At 43.2% G+C, this 17,564-nt stretch overlaps 1 protein-coding gene across 4 annotated transcripts in view; it reads left to right on the forward strand.

Moving 5' to 3' along the window:
- Positions 1-4,398: 4,398 nt before the first annotated feature.
- Mgat4a (alpha-1,3-mannosyl-glycoprotein 4-beta-N-acetylglucosaminyltransferase a) overlaps positions 4,399-17,564 on the forward strand; it is a 71,731-nt gene continuing 58,565 nt past the window's right edge. For 2 of the 4 annotated variants that reach the window (XM_065238824.1, XM_065238828.1), the window contains exon 1: positions 4,399-4,537. The gene's annotated coding sequence lies outside the window, so the exon portion shown is untranslated. Of the gene's footprint in view, positions 4,538-14,819; positions 15,319-17,564 lie in introns of those variants that run through there. The other 2 variants (XM_065238826.1, XM_065238827.1) reach the window with 1 other exon arrangement.

Consider the following 17,564-nt stretch of genomic DNA (forward strand, 5'->3'; position numbering starts at 1 on the left):
TTTGCAGGGTAAATCTGGGCCAGGTACCATATTTTGGAAAAATAAAGATATTCCAGATCGAGGCTTAGCAGAAGCCCTTTGAATTGATTACTTGCTGTAGCTTTTGTCATAACCCTACGTACATCTTTCAAATTGTCTATGCATGATCGACCAGGAATACATGTGCTTTTTTTTTTTTCCTCTGTTCGGGACATAAAACCACTGCGACCAGTAATTTGATCTATTGTAGTATATCCCGTGTCCTTAGTTTAGTGCATGTCGTATTACTCCATCACTATTGAGAAATGATGAAGTATTCGGTTTTGATACAGTTGTCATTCTTGCCTTTATCGCAAGGAATCGATTCTAATTGAAAGGTCCCGCTATTTATACCCTTCGGAGTGTTGAAACACCCTCCAAAGGCGCGCCCCTTTGTCAGTCAAAATTGGATTCCTTAGCAAAAAAACAAGACATGACACCGATAATGACCATGCATCAGAACCCTAGTCTTAACCACTTCAAACTAGGAAACAACGAATAGAAGATTAGGAATCACATAGGTGAAGACTAACTAACTCATTTTTTCCTTGTTTCAAGATCATCCTCGGTCCACGCAACCCGAGGACTTATCACTATCAACAAGGCATAAAAAGTAACAAGGACTAAGATGTGTTCATTTGATTACTGTAAAATCCTGTTCCCCTAGTTTGAAGTAGTCAAGACTAGGAATCGGTGGTAGATCTTACATCCCGCAACGTACCACGAAAAGGTGATCTACCCACGTTACGGGGCAATACATGTGCTTTGTCCAGGTCCTTTTAATTTGTCAATACAATTTTGAATTCTGTTACAAATAATCTTGGTGAAAAGTTTGTAATCAGTATTCAATACAGTGATTGGCCAGTGGTTCTCCAAATCAAGTCACCTGTTTTCGGGATCAACGTAATAATGCATTCTGTGAATTCTTTGGGCTTTCCCACCCAAAGAATTTACAGAATGCATTATTACGTTTACTGTCCACTCAAATATTAATTAAACAACTATACTAAATGAGATTTTAACAAATCAAAATGATGAAGGTTAAATTCATAAGTAAGTCCATCTGAATCACGAGATTTCTTTTTGTTACTCATCTTCAAAGTTTCCCAAAGTTCTTCCTAGGAAATATCTCTTAGGAGATCTAAGATATCTTCTGCTCCAAAATACTTAACACGGTTCTGTTCAAGATCCATCAATTTTGACTTAGTTATAGCATTTTCATTTTTGACATTCCCCGCGAGCAAATATTTTATTCGATAGAGATGCTTTCGAAGCTATGTTGGATTGATTCAAGTGCCAACTTTTGGATTTGTAGAAGCTTGTCACTTTTGATTTAAAGCAGTAGTTCCACCACGCACTAAGATCTGTTTGAAGCATAGTTCTTTGTAAAAGCTTGTTATATTCAACTTTGAATCTATCCTTGATTTCAGGAAACCCATGTATGCTCGGGTTAACCTCCCAGTAACGCCTACCCGTAGCACAACCATGCCAGATCTTGACAGTGGTTGAGCCAGCAGACCTTTCTGTACCATGTTCGCAAATGATCCAAGATATTTATTGCCATTACCAGGCCCTGTTTCCAGGTTGATAATTGGTAATCTCGAAGAAGTTTAAAGGCGTGTATTCCCACTCCTACGTTTCGGGTAGTTTGCCTTGATGTGATCCAGAACTCCACATGCAAAACATTTGCTTTGCATATCATCATACAAAACCCTTGCTTTGATGTGCTGAACATGGAGCTGTACCAGAATTTCCGACACTATCTCCATATGAGCTCCACGTATTCCATTCCAAATCGGGAAACCGGTCTTAGCTGGATACCGCTCCTGCACTAGCTGGAGATTGTCCCATACTTTAAAAAAGCAGCGGCAACGTACCATTCGCCGTTGTTACTGTCACTGGAAAACGGGTTCTATTTCCATACTGAATTTCTACACTGGTCCCTAGCTTACCGAGCGCTCTTTTGACGAGTGCCTCTGATTGGTACCGTACAAACAGACTGTAGTCCTCTCGATACATTGCAATCAGATCATTGCAGGTTCCTTGAAGAAGGATTTCGTGTATGCAACCCAAAACGGAGCTTGATGGTATTTTCTCGTTACGGTTCCTTTTTTCAGATTCTTGTTTCTCTTAAGGGGAAGTTTACCGCTCCGAAAAAAAAATAACTAAGTTTAGATTTTTCTAAAAATATTGGAAATAGATATCAAAAATCTTTAAAAAAAACACATTTTTCTAATTTTATTAAAAAAATCTTGTGCAAACAAACTTGTTGTAAGTAATCATGGCAAAAGGTTGGACTCAAAAAAAAAACACAAAACATCGACTTTTCGGTTTTGCGAATAGTCTATTTTTTTAATGATGAGATAGAAAAAAATATGTTTACATGTAATTTTTGTCAAGAATCTAAAGAAGAAACTGATTTTCTTGGATTTCCCAATATTTTTAGAGAAATATAAACGAGTCGAAAATATATTTTTTTATTTTGGGGACGGTAAACTTGCCTTTAAACAATACACTGCACTGTAAAACTGAAATAAGAACAGCCTAAATTCAACTATAGAACTCTTTTGGTGTCTCGAAGCACGTCTGGTTCGGACTGAAGATGAAAGCGAACTATACCCAGAGGACCATATTCTGGCCACTCGGTAGAATAATTATTGTGGTGATGGCATATTTCTTGCATGCTCATGATTGTATGAAATTTAGAAAAAAAATCGCGGATCTCTTGGTCTACTTACAGGAACTGATAATTTTCCCGGTGAATCCAAATTTTCGCAGAACCACCTCTCATGGGTTTTCCCGTTCCGACTGGCCAACAAGAAGTCCAGTTAGTTGCTTGTCTGTGGCTCAATCATAAAAATTGGTAACTCTAATAAAATCTGTATGGTTATTTTGCTTAACGACGTGTTTAGGTGTCATAAAAAAATGTGGAATAGTTCTATCAGTTGGGTAGTCGTTCGTGTATGGTAATTTTTTATAAAGGAACCAATATTTTTTATTAAGGAACCCAATTTTTTATTAGGAACCCAATTTTTTAGTAAGGAACCCAATTTCCGAGAACCAGCTATGTCAAAATGCATCGACACGCATTTTTTTTCCGGATTTTCCCGTTCCAGCTGGTCCATCTGGTTTCACTTTGTTTAAAATTAAAGTTGATAGCGATAGCCATCCCGCATAAACGCGAACCATAAATTGACCATATGGTTATGGAATTTTACATGAACGTTTAATGATAAAGTTTCAACCTTATGTATTATGGTTTTTTGGAACTGGACCTTACAAATAATGGGTTGTTAAGAACCATTACCATTCCAAATTCTTGTTTTCTCCATACATTTTCAGAAAGAGAACTATATAAGAACGTTTTTACTTATGATTTGAGAACATTAATGGTAATGGTTATGGTAGTCAGTAAGGTCCATTAATGGTTTTGTATTATCGCTCAACTTACGTGGAATATATCGTGAATTGGTAATCAGTAAATTACAGGCAACCAATTCGCGATATATTCCACATAAAGTTGATCGATGTTACAAAACCATTCGTGGACCTTACTGACTACCATAACCATTACCATTAAAGTTCTCAAACCATAAGTTAAAAGGTCCTAATATAGTTCTCTTTCCGAAAATGTATGGAGAAAACAAGAATTTGGAACGGTAATGGTTCTTAACAACCCATTATTTGTAAGGTCCAGTTCCAAAAAACCATAATACATAAGGTTGAAACTTTATCATTAAAGGTTCATGTAAAGTTCCATAACCATTTCAGTTAAAGTTTAGCAGGGATTATAAACAATTTTTAACCATTTTAGGTAAGGTCAATTTATGGTTCGCGTTTATGCGGGATACCTTTCGAATGGTGGGTGAATCATAACGAATGATCATCCTATTAGCGAGAACCAGCCATGTCAAACATGAATCAACACGTTTGCAGCCTTGGTATGTTGAGGAAGTTTTTATGGCTTGGGGTTCTGTTAGTTAAAACCAATTGATGGGTTACAACTCGGGCTACGAAATAATATAATAATTATATAATTTACATATAAAGTATTCGTTTCTATCGAAATGGGTAAGGTTTACTCAGTTGACAAATGTCATCATCTGAATAAACCTTACCCGGTTAATCTGAAATTTGAATATAACATTGGTTACCCATTTTTGTGTATCTTACCTTTTTCGACTCAAAAATGAGTAGCATCAAAATAACGTGCACTTTTTTGTTTCCATTCGAGCTGTGAAAAAGTGGCTGAATATAAAATTAATGGTTAGATTCCTTTTTCCGTGTGTTGAGAACAGAGTGATTTTGGTAAAATTTGGACTCAATGATCTTAGAGTGTAAGGTGTAATTTAAATCGTAAACATTGAAAGTTCGCCTTGAAAAATAGCACAATAATCATTGTCTGTAAATTCTCATTCCTCTAGAAAAAGTATAACACATGTAGTTTAAGTTAAGATGTGATATTAAAATTATTAAAATATCCGAATCAGAAAGCAACGCGATAGCAAAGTTTTTAAAGGTATATTTTGCATATTGGTATATTTATAACACCGGTAGTTATGGAAAAATTTCGGTAAATAATGTTTTTAAATGTGTTTTTTTTTTTTTCATTTACTTCGAGACATTTCTGTGGTCTCCATAATGTAATTAATATTAGAAAGATTATTGGATTGAATTTAAGTTTTTTACTGCTTTCCCAAGCCGCATAGAGTAGGGATGATATCCCTAGTTGGTGGTTTGGTGCTTCTTATGGTTATTGTTTTTGCGGGTTTACATTACCCTTAGAACAACTTGTTAATAAACAAGGAGGTCACTATGTAATTAAGTTTCCACTTGATTTTATTGGTATCTGGTTTAAACAGTGGCCAGATAGAGCAGTTTTATCATATAAGCCTATATTGGTGATAAGTAAGGTTAATATATGGTTTTGTAATATCGGTAATAGTCCAATTCTTTACTCTGTGGAATATATCGCGAATTCGTAATCACAGGGCTGGTAGCAGGTCACTTTTTAGTGACTTGGTCACTATCACAAGTCAGTTACTAAAATGTCACTCTTTTCATCAAAAAGTCACTAAAGTCACTATTCCTTTAAAAAGTCACTTTTTTTACAAGCAATGTTGAGAGTAAAGAATTGGACTATAATGTGGAATATATCGCGAATTCGTAATCACAGGGCTGGTAGCAGGTCACTTTTTAGTGACTTGGTCACTATTTTCAAGCCAGTTACTAAAATGTCACTCTTTTCATCAAAAAGTCACTAAAGTCACTATTCCTTTAAAAAAAATAATCATTAAAGTCACTTTTTTACAAGCAATGTTGAGAGTAAAAAATTGGACTATAAACTCACATCAAAGCACAGCTTGATTTAGTAACAAATTAGTGTTCGAATGATTGTGTGTAAAGTGTAAATTCTGACTGACAAGAATAGTTGCGAACAGACAGAAAATTTAACTGTTCAATTGATGTGGATGGAATATATATTTGTTGTTTATCTTTGATCTATTACAAATTGCCAGAGGTATAGAGAAAAGTTTTAAACCCAATATTTAGGCTATTTTACTTCGCGATATTCAATATTTTCCTTGCATAAAATGTAAGAAATTGACTATATGAAATTTTTGAAACAAAAAAGCATTTTTCAGACGCTGAGAAAAAAAATCATGTCACAGAATCTTGAGTTTCTTATTAAGTACATTAAATTGCATTGTATTTTTTCCGTTCTAATAATCCGGAAATAAAATACAAAGGTCCAGGTGTGAGAAAAAAATATGTCCGTGATCATAAAATGTTTTCTAAGTTTCAGGAGCATTAAAATTGTCTAAGGATGTTAACCTCCATTCTTTAAAGTTTTCTTTCCGTTATATTAAATTCGCTTTATAATCACTTTGGAAGTTGTCATCAATCTTATCACGACTGATTTATTCCTTCAGCTTTTATATACTTCTCGATCAAGCATTACAATAGTGTTTACGTGTGTTTGAGTTCTTCATATCGCGTTATGATATTTGATCAATCAAGGGGGTTTGGACCTAATCGTCGAAAAGGAAGATAAACCGAAATGCGAATCTTACAATACCTTCCCCCATAACGTTCAAAATCTGATACGGAATTATTAGAAATCTATTGTTATTAATAACGAGTAAATTCTACTAGCTAACATTCTTATCTGCGAATGAATCACTAAAATTCAGAATTATTAATCCAACTTATGATAATAATAAACAAAGGTATTTTCCTTTGATCCACAAAATTCTTGAAGTAAAATTCGATTATTTGTAATACACAAACATTTCATCACCTTCTCATTTCGTTATCAGTATCCCTCGGGCAATATGTTTTGATTTCGGACGATCCGAACTTAATGCATGAGGATGAAATTCGCTTCGTGCTGGGGGTGGTTGTAACTGTGAAAGCGGAAACCCCCACAAAAACACACTCATCCTCGGATTCAGCTTGCCTCCTCTTTCCTCCGCTTCCTCCACATAACGATGTGCCACCTTGCGCCGACGATCATCTTGCCCCTTGTGGGCCGAAATCAGATGGCTCCCAACGAGATCTGGAATACATTTGTAGATACTTTTCTAATGAATGTTGCCTCTAACCATCGTTCAGTACTCGTTATTTTGTTGTTCCTGTAATAAACCTTGTCTCCTGTAGTAAATTTTGAGTAAAAGTCTTCGATAATAGTAGTCGACGTTATCAAGGGACGTTTGGTAGGTATTTCAGGTTTGGCATCGTTTTCTACTAACTGTTTCCTGTAAGACTTTTTTGGATTTATGAGATCCAACATGGTCTTGGGTTTATATTTAAAAATCATTTCTTATGGAAAATCTCTTCCATCTGATAAACAAGTATTTCGATAACAGGAAATAGTTTAACCTATCCAATATTTAATATTTAACCAAGATGTCCTGATCTAACAAAAATTTCTTCAAAACGTCTTTTGTCACTCTAACTAGCCGTTCGGTTTGCCCGTTGCTTTATAGATGATAAGGTGGGCTCTTCATGACACAAACTCCTTGCCTCTTCAGAAATGTAACAAAACGATGTATCTTCTTTTTCGACGATTAGGTCCGAACCCCCTTGATCGATAAAATATCAAAACGCGATATGAAGAACGCAAACACATGTAAACACTATTGTAATGCTTGATCGAGAAGTATATAAAAGCTGAAGGAATAAGTCATTCGTGATCATTCTCTGCTTGAACGTCAAGCAGTACAGTTTGGTCTTTGCTCGCTCTGTCGAGTTGTTCTAAAGTTTCTAGTTTGTGCCAAACATTCGCAGTTTAATCGCGTCGTCAGTAGTGTCGGTCGCTTCGTGTGATGGGAAGACAGCGCTCCCTGAGCAGGCTCCGAGAGAAAACGGAGAAGAAGAACAGCGGTGAGGGTAGCTTGAGTGTACCTATTTCGAATAGGTACGCTACTCTTCCCACCGATGTAGGGAATCTCACCTCAGCCACGGTGAAGCGTTCTAAGAAGAGGAAGAAAAATCAAGGCCAGTCCGATGGTGCGAGTGGACGGGACGATGCCACCGCGACGAACGTCAGCGTCATTGGTGATTTCGGTGACGCCGTCGACAACGAAACTGCTGCCAGCCCGAGTGCAGCAAAAATGAAGCTTCCTCCACTGGTGGTGAAGCAAGTCCTACTCAACACGCTGATTGGCGATCTTTCATCGCTGGGCGTTGCAGCTGAGTATAAGCTCGGCAGGATCGGCACCAAGGTGATGCTCCGAACCAAAGCGGAGTACGAAGTGGCCGTGAAATATCTGAAGGATACCAAGGCGGAATTCTTCACGCACGACATCCCCGGTGAGAAGCCCTTCAAGGTAGTCATCAGGGGTCTACCAAACTTCGACCCCAAGATGGTCGAAGCCGAAATCAACCGGTACAAGCTAGCCCCAATCGCTTTCTTCCGAATGACAAGGAGAGATGAAAACGTGAAGACGTACCCGGATTGTCTTTTCCTGGTGCACTTCCAGAAAGGGACGGTGACGCTCAATGCGCTACAAGCCATCCGATCGATCTACTCCATCATCGTACGGTGGGAGCCATACCGTGGTGGTCATCGTGACGTAACGCAGTGTCAGAGGTGCCTCAATTTTGGACACGGTACCCGCAACTGCAACTGGATACGTCCAGTTAATCGCCGTCTACTGCCCTCGACAGTGTGCCGCCAGCAGTGGACTAGCGGCTAAATTCAAGAAGGACCTGTCCACCATCACCCGTACCGGTTCCCGCTTCGTAGTTGGAGGAGATCTGAATGCTCGCCATGAAGCCTGGTGGAACTACCAGCAGAACCAGAACGGTCGTCTCTTGTTCGACCACTCACAGCATGGGCTGTATTCCGTTTGGTTTTCGGATGAACCAACATTCATCTCACCGGCGGGCAACCCATCGACGCTAGACCTGTTCCTGACAAATATCGGCTTGTCCAAGCCGGTAGCCTTGAACGAACTCAGCTCCGACCACCAACCGGTGGTGGCTGAACTGGGCTGCAACGTGGCTCCTGCTTCAAGCCTGCGCAAGGACTACCATCGCGTTAACTGGGCCCAGTTTGGACGCGTGGTAGACAGGCACATCATCGACAACCCGCCGCTTGACACCGTGGAGGACATCGACCGAGCGTTGGAGGGACTCCACCAAGCCATAACCGTGGCTGACGAGGCGTGCGTCCGACGAGTTCCTGTGAGGGGTAAGTTTATTGCCATTGATTCCCACACCCAACTTTTGATTCGCCTGAGAAATGTTCGTAGACGCCAGTTTCAGAGGACTGGAGATCTGGGCAAAAAACGTGAAATGGCTGATCTGAACAGACAGATTGCTTCCAGAATGGACTCACTCCGAAATGAAAGTTTTGGGCGTGTTGTCCACAATCTGGACGACCGCTCCAGACCATTCTGGAAGGTAGCCAAGGTCCTGAAAACTCATCCCAAACCCATTCCACCTCTCAGAGTCGAAAATGATGACGATCGGCTTTTAATCACCCCACAGGAGAAAGCAAATGCGATCGGCGAGCATGTCGCTTCATCGCATTTGCTTGGCTCGAATATCCAAAGTCCACTCGAAGATCAGGTTGCGCAATGCGTTCAAAACCTAGATGCCTCCCCTTGTGTCGTGCCTCCGGCGGATATGATTACAGTACAACAAATTTGCTCAGCGCTGAAATGCACCAAGAACATGAAGGCTCCCGGGTTTGACGGTATATTCAACTTGATCTTGAAGAGACTCAGCATGAAAGTGCAGTCTCTTCTAACCGCTATCTTCAACAGATGTTTGGAACTGCACTACTTTCCAAGTATATGGAAAGTAGCAAAAATCATACCAATCCGCAAACCCGGTAAGAATCCAACATTGCCTTCAAGCTACAGACCAATCAGCCTCCTTTCAGCGCTGAGCAAATTGTTCGAGAAACTCATTCTCAATCGTTTGCTAAAGTTTGTCGAGGAAAATAACATTCTCCTTCCGGAACAGTTTGGATTCAGAAAGGGGCACTCCACCAATCATCAGCTAGTACGGGTGATGAATAACATCCGAAGTAACAAAGCTGTATCCAAGTCCACAGCCATGGCCTTGTTAGACGTTGAAAAGGCGTTTGACAATGTTTGGCATGACGGACTTGTGTACAAGCTTTGTAACTTCAACTTCCCATTACATCTGGTTAAAATCACCCGTAACTACCTTCAGCAAAGGTCGTTTAAGGTATCGTTGAATGGTTGTCTTTCCGACACGTTTTCCATCCCAGCAGGAGTGCCGCAAGGCAGTCTGCTGGGCCCCTTGCTTTACAGCATTTATACTTCCGACATTCCTCCCCTTGGAGACGGTTGCGTGTTCTTCCTGTTCGCAGATGATACCGCAATAGCCGTCAAAGGAAGGATGCCTCGCGAAATAACGAACAAACTTCAACGATGCCTTAACGCCTTTGCTGATTATGCCACCACGTGGAAAATTAAAATCAATCCCTCCAAAACACAAGCGATCATGTTCCTACATCGGCAATCGCCCAAACTGAAACCGGCTCCATCTTGTACTGTAATCATGGATGGCACAAGGGTTGAGTGGTCCGCCGAAGTAACCTATCTCGGGATGTTGATCGATGAAAAGCTCCTCTTCCGTTCGCATGTAGAGACAACTGTAGTCAAGTGTTCTACCTTGGTTAGGTGTCTTTTTTTTTTTTTTTTTTTTTTTTTTTTTTTTATACAGGGGGGAATCTGCTCACAGACACCTGAGAAGGAACTCAGGGTGTGGGGATGGGAGAATTTCACTCCCGACCCACTAAACCTTACCCTGTGCGCTTGGCCCTTGGCCTCCCCGGAACCGCCCGAAGGCATTACTTCGTGGGAGGGGCCGCTGTAGCGCTATGGCGCCTCTCTAGCAATACTCTAACGATCTGGTCGGGCAGTAGGTAACTGCTGCTCGGCTCGCCACTGTCGTTGTAATACCGAAACTATGTGGGTGACCGCAGTCACCACCGCGCTCCAGTTCTCGGTGGTACCACACATCCTATGAACGATGTTGTCCGGACTGGTATCCGCTCCGCATATCGCTAGCATAGCGCTCGATACTGGCTCGAAACGTGGACAGGCAAACACGACGTGTTCGGCGGTCTCCTCGACACCAGCACATGTGGGGCAGGTGGGAGTACTTGCATGTCCGAACCTATGCAGGTAGCTCCTAAAGCAGCCATGGCCTGACAGGAACTGTGTCAGGTGGAAGTTTACTTCCCCATGGCGCCTGTTGACCCAGCTTGATACGGAAGGTATCAAGCGGTAAGTCCACCTCCCCTTTGTGGAGTTTTCCCACTCCAATTGCCATCTCGCGGTCGACACAACTCGCGCGTTGTTGCGCACCCCTCGAACGGTCCTCGCGTCATAACACGCCACATCCTCCTTAATGATAAGGCTGATTGGCATCATCCCTGCTATGACACAGACGGCCTCTCTCGAGATAGTGCGGTATGCACTGGCCACCCTTAAGCACATTAGCCTGTGTGTACTCTCTAATTTCTGCCTGTGGCAGTCAATATCCAGTACCGCAGCCCACGCAGGGCCGCCGTATCTGAGGATAGATACTACGACCCCAGCGAGGAGCCTGCGCTTACTGGCATTCACTGCCGAGCTGTTTGACATCATACGGGATAATGCCCCCACAGCCATAGACGCTCTCTTGCAGGCGTACTCGACGTGGCAGCCGAAGCTGAGCTTATCGTCGAGCATAACCCCCAAGAGTTTTAGAGAGCGCACAGACCTAATTGTGCTTCCGCCGACTGTCAACGTTGCATGCTGTACTGACATGCGATTGTTGACTACGACCACTTCCGTCTTGTGATGGGCGAGCTCCAGTTTCCTGGTTCTCATCCATTCCTCCACAAGCCTGACGCAGTGGGCCGCTGTCAGCTCTACCTCCTCGAGGGATTCCCCGCAGACTACCAGCGTGACATCGTCGGCAAAACCTACAATTTTCACGCCTACCGGGAATTTTATCCTCAACAGTCCATCGTACATGACGTTCCATAACACCGGGCCCAGGATGGAGCCTTGTGGCACACCTGCGGTGACTCTAACGCATTTTTCGCCATCTTCTGTGTCGTACGTCAACACACGATTCTGGAAGTAGCTTTCCAGAATCTTATACAGCCCTCCGGGAATTTGGAGCTGGTGTAGCGAGCGGGCTATCGCCCCCCAGCCCGCGCTGTTGAACGCGTTCTTCACGTCTAAGGTTAGCACCGCGCAGTAGCGAATGCCCCTTCGTTTCCGATGGACCACCTCTGCCGTCTGGATGACGTCGCGGATGGCGTCCACCGTGGATCTGCCCTTTCGGAACCCGTACTGGCTGCTTGACAGGCCGTCTACACCTTCGGTGTAGGCCGACAGCCTGTTGAGGATGACCCTCTCAAGCAGTTTCCCAGTGGTGTCCAGCAAACAGATGGGTCTGTATGCTGACGGGTCCCCAGGGGGTTTTCCTGGCTTCGGAAGCAGCACCAGCTTCTGCCGCTTCCACGCGTCTGGGAAGACGCCTACGTCCAGACAAGTCTGAAAAACAGAACGGAACATGTCTGGATTTTCCGCAACGGCCGCCCTCAGAGCCACAACCGGGATCCCATCTGGGCCCGGGGCCTTGCCCACCACCAGCGACCTGGCAATACCGCCAAGTTCACTGTTCGTCACTCTAGACACTTCTCCCTGATCCGCGCCTGGGATCCGCGGCCAGGAGTCTACGTCCCTACGCGGGAACAGGAACCCAACGATCGGAGCCAGTACCGCTGGTGATCTCTCCGGGGGTGCCGTCACGCCGCGGGTCTTTGCCATGACCACTTTGTAAGCATCCCCCCATGGGTTCGTGTTGGCGCTTTGGCATAGGCTGTCAAAGCACGCGCGCTTGCGTCTGGCGATCTCTTTATTGAGGGCTGCCTTAGCCGCTCGGAGAGCGACGCGGCGTTCCTCGCGAGATTCAGTCGTACGAGCTCGTTGCATCCTCCTTCTCGCCTGGAGGCAAGACGCCCTGAGGATAGCAATCGACTCGCTCCACCAGTACACCGGTCTGTGGCCATGCCTGGGATAGGCTCTCCTAGGCATGGTTGTATCGCACGCCCTTGTCAGTGCTGCTACCAGTTCTTCCCCCGTCAGATCCGGGGTTATTCGCTCCCGCCTCAGTGCTTCGCCGAAGACCTCCTCCTCGAAGAACGACGTCCGCCAGCCTCGAGCGCAGGAAGAATTTCCTCCTGCCACTCGCCTCTCACCTGGCCCCACACTGTACCGAATCGCCTGATGGTCACTATGAGTGTAACCCTCATCGACCCTCCAGTGTAGGTTGCCCTCCAAACTCGGGCTGCAGTATGTCACGTCGATGACGGATTCTGCACCATTCCTTCTGTAGGTACTGACCGAGCCGGTGTTGGATAGTACAACGTCCAGCTTGGCCATTGCCTCCAGTAGGATGCGTCCTCTCTGGTTGGTGTGGTGGCTACCCCACTCTACCGCCCATGCGTTAAAGTCGCCCGCAATGACCACCGGTCTTAGGCCGACAAGTACCGCAGTCAGTCTGTCCACCATCTGCGAGAATTGCTCGATAGACCACCTGGGCGGAGCATAGCAGCTACTTAAGTATACTCCGTTAACCCTGGCGATCACGAATCCCTCGCTCGAGTTGGACACGACTACCTCCTGAATGGGGAAGCTCCCCATCGTGCATATCGCCGCCATCCCCGACGCGTCCGTGACCCAATTCCCGTTGCCGGTTGGGACGCGGTACGGGTCAGAGATGATTGCGACATCCGCTCCCCATTCCACTGCCGATTGCCACAGCAGTTGCTGGGCAGCCGAACAGTGGTTCAGGTTCAACTGCGCTACCTCGAACATGGCTGAGCATTGCTCTTTGCCTTAGCAGCATTGCTCTTGGACCCCGGGCAGCGGGGGCCACCTGCCATGTGGTTGGTAGGGGTATTCCCCTTCTCCGCGCATATAGTGCACCTCGGCGGCTTTTGGCAACCTCGCGCCTTATGGCCCTCCAAGCCGCACCATCTGCAAAGCTTGCTCCTGTCGGTGTTCTTGCAGTCACGGGCCACATGGCCCTGACCGAAGCACCTAAAGCAAGCCGTCACCAGTCGGGGAATACTGACGGGGCAGACCGACCAGCCCACTCGCACCCTCCCTGCGGCTACCGCCTTTCTGGCCTCAGCTGCAGAGAGCCTGATGGTAGCCACTTGGGTGGAGAACAGTCCCTTCCTCAAGGTAATCGCTGATTGCGGTACCTCGACTTGACACTGTTCCCGGAGCGCCGTGACTATCTCGGTCGCCTCCGTCACTTCGTCCAGGTCCTTGACCTGGATGGTGATAGTCGAGCCTAGCGACTTCACCTGCACCCCAGAACCAACAACCTCCTTTGCCAGTTTCTGGTAGGTTGGTCCCTGGTCCTTAGCACCACGTTTGAGCACCAGGAGCATCTCGCCTGTACGAGTGCGCCTGATGCTCCTCACGTTACTGCCCATCTCCACAAGGCGCTCGTCCGTTCTCATTTTCTTCAAGACTTCCGCGTATTTCGACGCGTCCGTCTTGAGGATGAGAGCTTCGCCCTTGTTCCTGGTCCGGGCAGCACTGCTCTTGGGGGCAGTTTTGTCCGGGGGTTTCGGGGGTTTCGGGGGTTTCGGGGGGGTACCCTTCTTACCGCCCTGCTTCCCGCCCTTGGAGCCGCTAGGTTTCTCAGTATTTCTATTGGCTATTCCAGCCCTCTTCTTCGGTACGTCCACCACCGCACTCTGTATCCGCTGATTTGCCGCAGATCCCGCCTCTCAAGGGTGAACAAACTGGCTGTCTACAAACAAATCATAGCACCTGCGATCCTCTACGCAGCTCCGGTGTGGGAATCATGTGCACAGACTCACAGGAACAAAATTCAGGTCGCTCAGAATAGAGTGCTGAGGATGGTTCTTGATCGTCCTTTCGACACTAGAATAACAAATTTACATGAAGAGGCAGGCATTGCCAAAATAGATTCCAAAATTAACGAAATTAAGACTAAATTTGCACAAAAATGTAATTTATCAGAACATGCTTTGATAAGCAATTTGTATATAGTAGGTTAGGTTCATATAGTAGTTGTAGATTAGTTGTAGTTGTAAATAGTAGTTATAAGTAGACTCCTTTTTCCAATTCAAATCATACCAATCCCACCAAGGTGGTCATACTTTAAAATAGGCCTGATAGGACTAGAAACTGTAAATAATAATTAAAATCTCACTGTACTAAAATTGAAAAGACGCATCTGTGTCACTTGAAAAAATTCATACATGTAAACCACACAAACACAAGAAATAAAGATCATTTAACTGTTAAAAAAAAAGTCGGTCGTGATAAGATTGATGACAACTTCCAAAGTGATTATAAAGCGAATTTAATATAACGGAAAGAAAACTTTAAAGTGACGACGAGGATAAATTGAAAGGTATAGTGAAAGTGATAGGAAGGACTGAACAGGGAAAGTGATAGGAAGGACAGCACAGTGAAAGTGATAGAAAGAACAAGCAAAGTGACGAGCCGGTCGTTAACGACGCCATTACAACATTCGGCCATTTCGTTTGGTGCGTGTTTAGTGCTATTGAAGCGACACGTTTATTTTCCCCCAGCGATCGGTTGTGCACGGTACAGGAGGACGTGGGGTTTTATAATCCAAATCATCGTCGGTCCGTCAAGCATTCTACGAGCCGGTAGACGGTATCCCAGTCGATTTATCGGAGAAGTAAGCGATCAGCAGCAGGAAGCAAGATTTCAACCTAGGAACGTGGTTGCAAGAACAAAGAAGGTACGACATTTTATTTTTTGCCTTTGTTTCAATTGATAGTATTTTTTACCTTAAGGAGATATTTTTTGTGACAGACATGGCGTTGATTGGTACAGTAGACCTATACGTTCCAAATATGTCATTTTCTTATTATGTAGAGCATTTGGAGTATTTTTTCTCGGCCAATGCCATAACCGAAAGAAAGAAAAAAGATTTATTTATGAATTTGAGTGGTATGGCAGTTTTGCTCTATCCTGCCACGGATTTGAAGACTTTGAGCTATGCGGATATAACAAAACAAAAACTCAAAGAGAGATTTGACAGAGTAGATTCTGAGGTCGTATTGCGTTATAAATTCCGATGCCGTGTGTAAAGCCCGACGGAATCGGGTAAAAATTACATTTTTGCAGTAAAATTATTGGCGGAACAGTGTGATTTTGGGCAGTTCCGCGATTCGGCTATACGTTATCAGTTAATATGGTATATACGATAAAGATTTACAACGGCAATTGTTGAATGAAGATGAGTTGCTTTTGAAAACGGCAGAAAAGTTAGTCAAAAATCGAGATCTCGCTTCGTCCAGAGTGCGAGCTATAAATTCGGATAACGTCAATTCAATTAGACAGCGAATGTGATTCGAGATATTAAAGGCGTTATGATGTATATCGTAAAAATGGTAGATCTCGTAGCAGGAACAGGGACCGTTTTGGAAGGAACGAAAGAGGACGGTCAGATCAGGAGCATAGATCATCCAGCAGGGGAAGGTACGCGAATTTTATATGCTATTTTTGCAAGCAAAAAAAACATGTACAAAACAATTGTTTCCGATTAAAAAATAGCCATAAAAACGCGGTTAATTTCCTTGAAGACAATTCGGATACGGAAAACGTTCACGACTACTTTAAGCGGTTGAGAGTTGAATACGACACTGAGAGGGAGTCAAAAGGTGATTATCCATGCCTGATGATTAAATCTGTTAACCGTATTAGTGAACGTTGTCTCCTAGAGGCAAAAATTGAAGGTAGGATGTTAAAAATGGAGGCTGATAGTGGCTCAGCCGTTTCGGTTATTGATAGAATTCAATTTTCAACGTTTTTAGAAGTTTTCCAATTAAAGACAACGTAAGTTGGTGGTAGTACATGGTTCATCTTTAGAAATTTTTGGAATCTCGTAGTTGCAAGTTTCTCTTAACAGAAAGAAAGTCATAATGGAGCTTGTGGTATTGAATACCATCCACCATTTTGTTCCTTTATTGGGAAGAGACTGGTGGGGGGTGGAGGCAGAAATTGAGTATCGTAAAACGGGGTACCCAACAAACAATTTGAGTTGATTAACAGCTGAATAAGCCATTTTTTTAGCTGAATAAGCTTATTTTTGCCTGAATAAGCTCTTATTAAACATTCAATGTTTGTTGGGTAACATTGATAGTTTTTTAAAGTATATTCTACATATTTTTTACAGCAATGAATGTTTTTCAAATTTTATATTTTTAAAACAAGTACTGAGGATCCAAGAGTTAATTCGTTAGTAATATGTCTAACGGAAATTACAGCATTAACACTATTTTTTTAGTTTTGTGACCGAACTTCAGTATTTTGATATGGGGCTACTTTGATAATGCTCGATGAATGTAGAAAAAAAATGAATGAAACTCAAACAATTTAGTTCTTTAAATATGAAACTTTGAATGAGCATAATATCAGAAAACTTCATAAGCAATAAGAATACAACATTAAATTTGTGATGGCAGTATCGGAAATACATTTCATAAGTGATGGCGAAAAACACGAAAATTATTTTTTAATATGTTTTAGAATATGTAACACAAACTATATAAAAACTTTATTCGAATTAAACACCCCTCACCATCCCTCTCCAAAGGGGGAGTTTGGTAAAGAGAGATGAAAACCGATTTGTACCTTCCTTAAAAGTTGTCCTAGCTCGCTATTCTAATATCTATATGCAATCTTCACACGGCAGTACTCTAACGGAACTATCAACTCTATGCTTTCATCTACTCCACCTATCGTATAAAAATTACCACTACAGTCTGTTATTTGAAATTAGCATCTTCAACTATGTAAATCGTTGACTTCACGTAGAAGTAATACTAAAACATATAGTCAAAGTACGATTAAGGGGTTATATTGATATAATAGGTTGCCTCAAGGAACTCCTCTAGTGCGGCTATTTTTCAACAAATTATGGAGACGATATTGAAAGGAATTAAATTCGTATATTGCTATTTAGATGACGTGTTGATTGCT

The sequence above is a fragment of the Ochlerotatus camptorhynchus genome, unplaced genomic scaffold (assembly GCF_037179485.1).
Source record: "Ochlerotatus camptorhynchus isolate MF236.1 unplaced genomic scaffold, CSIRO-AGI_Acam_v1.1 ptg000984l, whole genome shotgun sequence".
NCBI classification, from domain to species: domain Eukaryota; kingdom Metazoa; phylum Arthropoda; class Insecta; order Diptera; family Culicidae; genus Ochlerotatus; species Ochlerotatus camptorhynchus.